Raw genomic sequence first — 4675 nt, forward strand, 5'->3', positions numbered from 1 at the left:
GCAAAGACTGAGCTTCTTGTCTTCCCTGCCACTCCAACTCTACAGCATGATTTCACCATCCAGCTAGGTTCTTCTACAATTACCCCCTCGACTTCGGTCAGAAATCTTGGTGTAATCTTTGTAATCTCAGCTGACCTTCAAAGACCACATTGCATAGACTGCCCGATCTTGCAGGTTTGCATTGCACAACATCAGAAAGATCAGAGTCTGAGATCCGCTAGTGATCCGCTTGTACTTATTTGAACAATGCCTAAAACTTGGTATTACAAGCACTTCCTGTGTCTGTTTGCCTCTTTAAGAAGAATCGCTTTATGTATTCCCCAATTGTAAGTCGCTTCTGCAAGCGTCTGCAAAATGACTAAATGTAAATGTAAATGTAAAAGATCATCAGTGATGTTTGTTTTAGATTGCTGCTCCATGAATGACTCTTTCTGCTCTCGTCGACATTCAAGGAAATGTGCTTCACATCTCAAACAGGCCAAACTCATGGATCTACAACATGTGCAATGCCAGCATATTCGGCACATTGCACAACACATAATTGGGTGTTTCTTCAGCGTCAGGCACTTTTACAGTATGCCACAGGCGCTGATTTTTATTAACACCAATATATTTCAACGTTATGTTATATGAAGGTTACATTAACACTGTCTTGGAAACTTTTTATCATGCCTTCATCTTTTAGATTGGCTAGATACATTTTAGATGATCAGACTTGGTCTTTCAGTTTTAATATATGAAAATCCACCATAAAACATATACACTGAAGCAAAAATTGGTGTAGAAACAGTTTGCACTCAAAAATTGCTGGTAAATTTCACAAATAATTACAAAAAATGGCAAGAAACATTATTTTATTGTAAAACATACTCCAAATAGTCTTTTTTAAAGATAAACAATTAAAATTAAAATTAAAATGATTGTTACTGTGTAGAAACCTAGAAAAAAACAAAACTAGACTGAAATAAGCAAATTATTCATCTAATCATTAATGCAGCTTTTGCAACATTTACAATATACAATAGGGTGGCCTTAATTGGGGGGTAATTTTTTTTATTGGAAATGTTAACCTCTCACCCCCTCATTTGTTTCTCCACTAGAAGTATGTAATGTATGCAAAATACCAGATAATTAGATTTTTTTGGGTATGCTCAAAGAATGTATCTTGTCAGTTCCACTGAAATGTTATCAAACAAAATGCACGATCTGAAATAGAAATGATCGTTTGTTGGTTGACGAATGACAGAACTCATTTGATGATGTGCATTTGTGTTTTGAACATGGTAGTTGTCAAATTATTTTCTAAAAGCTCACAAGACAAGTTCCCGGTGTTGAAGAAACAGCCGCTTATAGATTTAACACGCTGCATTTGATGATTTGACACGCAATCTGATCGCCTGCTTTATGCACTCTAGGGAAACACTCCTTTCACCCAACCGCTTTTACTGTACAAACGTTTATTCTGCTCTTTATGAAAGTGTCGGCGTTTCCAGTCAGTGCCGTTGTGTGCGAGTGTGGAAATACTTCGGTCGGCTGCTGTAAGAACACTGCAACTCTTTCCCAAGTCTGTGGTAAACCTGAAGAATGCTGGAATTTCTGCAGTCAGACAAGTTCAACAGAAAGCCTTCATCCGCACGGTTTTCGAGCTAGATAACGTTCATCAAATGCATTGTTTCACCAGCTCTTGTAAGCATGGATGCTATCGATACCTCCAGCCATCTGATATGGATTGGGATAATGATTGTTCCACATATGAGCTCAAGCTCAGGATCTGTGGATCTGTGCCCAGACTGAGCATTTTTTCCAAGCCTTGATCTGTCATTATTCTGCAGCTCTAATTCTGTCCGAAAACCTTCAGCCAAAGCAGAGCAACGAAAACTTCAGTGAGTGTGGAACAGTGAACACAACTAACTAACTAACTAACTAAGTAGTGATTAAACTGTGGTACGAGGACTGAGAGTCCATCAGGAATTGGTTTCGATTCCAACATGAGATCATGAAAATCTGCATTTGTGAATTGAAGGGCGAGTTCAGATGGAAGTTAATGGCTCTTGTTGTTTATCTCAATCCACATTTCTCTGTAAAATGCAATTGTGCAATAGAGTTGCACAACTAAATGTTTATTTCCTGATGGAAACATTAGTGTTTGTGAAGCAGCAGTAAAAGTTGGAGGTGAATTCAGGTTTTAGCATTTGATTCTGTGTTAAAAAAAAAGAATCAGAATTCTGACACCATCTTAATGGTACAATATAGTTGAATATAGTTGAACAGATGCAAGAAAGAAAACCAATCAGAATTCAGCATGCAAATATATATATATATATAAAATGCAAATCAATACGAAAATATTAAACTTTTTAAATCGTAAATATCTTTAAAACTTCAGCTATTGCTAACTAACCATCTAGATAAATAAATAAATAAATAAATGGTAACGTTAAAATGATCTGAAAAATAACGTTTGAATGAAAACTGCATGGCAATAATAAATAAATATAAATAAATAAAGCTAAATAAATAAAAATAAGTAAATTAAATTAATTAATGTTAGCACCCCTAAAACTAAAATTATCTGCAAAACAAAGTTTCATTGTAGACTGCATGCTAATAAAAAACAATTTGAGATAAATAAATAGAGATAAAAACAAATAATAAAATAAAATAAAACAAAAATAAATAACAAACAAAAGAATGGATGGATGAATGAATAAATAAATAAAAAGATAAATAAATAAATAAATGTTAGCACCTCTAACACTAAAATTATGTGCAAAACAAAGTTTGAATAAAGACTGCATGGTAATAAAATATAAATAGAGCTAAATAAATAAATAAGTAGCTTAATACATAAATAAATAAATGATAGCACATCCAAGACTAAAATTAAGTGCAAAACAAAGTTTAAATGAAGATTGCATGTAAATAATACAATAAATAAATAAATGTATTTGTAAATAAATTTGTAAATAAATGTAAATGTAAAAATAAATAAATGGCTGGTACCACTAAGACTAAAATTGTCTGAAAAAAAACAAAGTTTGAATAGAAACTGCATGTAAATTAAAAAAACAAAAAAACAAATAAATAGTAGCCCCTCCAAGACTGAAATTAAGTGCAAAACAAAGTTTAAATGAAGATTGCATGGAAATACATAAATAAATAGTAGTACCACTATAAGACTAAGATTGTCTGCAAAACAAAGTTTGCATGAAGACTGCATGGCAACCAGTTCAGGCTGAATTAACTACATCAGTTTAATACTTTAGATTTAGAGGTTTAAAACAAACCCTGAGCAGAATGACTGAGACAAACACTGTAGAAAGAAAGCAGCCATCAAACAGTTTGATGATTAGTCATCTTCAGCGGACCGAATATCAAACAATCACCCAATGAAAAACAGCAAGCGCAGAGCAACAAACAATCCCTCCTCACCAGTCTGAGATCCAGCGTTTGGCCATTTCTGAGACGCACGAGAGCCGTGTCTGTTCCTTGAGCACCTTAAGAACCAGATGCTAAATGTGATATTTTCCCTCCAGCGCTATTGGAAAATCATCCCGGTGAGGAAGCGAGATCCCAATCCAAACGCCTTCTTTCAAGCCCCGAGCTTTTGTCTTTGCATTTTTGTCTCTGGACACATTAGAGGTAAATTTCCCCCCGTCGTCCAGCGAAACTGCCACTCAAAGTGGAAAGATGTCCAGAGGGAGGCGTTTGGGGTCACAGACACTTGCTAATTAGGACACAAGCATTAAAACAAGGTTAGAAGGACCTGACAGCATGAGGGCTGTGTCTAAATAATGCCTCTCATTCCCAGCGCTCATTTGCATGGAAATCATGCCAGGCTGCATTCACTTTATCCTGCATTAAAACAGACCGTGAAAAGCTGACTCAAAGTAAGCAGTCGACTTCAAGAGTGAAGAGCAATGGGGCTTTTTTAACCAATTTGTACCCAGAATGCTCTTCCACAACAGAGTCAATGCATAGGCCTAAATTTAAGATTTATGTATTTGAATTGCATGTAAAATCCATTTGGATTACACAGTTTTAACATAAACAAGCTATTAAACTTAATGTGATGCATATTTGTCAGTCATACATCAATGAAACGGGTCAGATTTCTGCACTCAAAAAAATCATGCATCCATTAGATTAAAAAAAAAATAATAATAATAATCATGCATTTATTAAAATTGCTTAAAATCAGCATAAATCAGTTTATTAAGAAAACAATTACATTTATTCAGTTAAATACGAGATTGGCACATTAAAATCAGGTTTATTAAGAAAACAATTACATTTATTCAGTTAAATACGAGATTGGCACACATTGGATTTATTGGATTTATTGATAATAAATATATAAACCTGCTCATATGGCAAAACCTATATATTTTGAAATATATATATATATATATACATACAATGGCCAAAATATATATTATAAATATATTATAAATATGTTATAAATATATATAAATATTTTTCTAAACATATTTGCATAATATATTTTCTACCAATATATTTTGGCCATTTTTAAAAAATATATTTAAAAAAAAAGTATAAATGTGAATGTGAAATATTCTATGAATGTACTCAATATCTCACTATATATATATATATATATATATATATATATATATCCTGTTCTTTCCCCCATTTACTTCAACTGTGTTGTTGT

Source organism: Sinocyclocheilus anshuiensis, unplaced genomic scaffold (assembly GCF_001515605.1).
Source record: "Sinocyclocheilus anshuiensis isolate Anshui unplaced genomic scaffold, SAMN03320099.WGS_v1.1 scaffold244, whole genome shotgun sequence".
In the NCBI taxonomy this organism is placed as follows: domain Eukaryota; kingdom Metazoa; phylum Chordata; class Actinopteri; order Cypriniformes; family Cyprinidae; genus Sinocyclocheilus; species Sinocyclocheilus anshuiensis.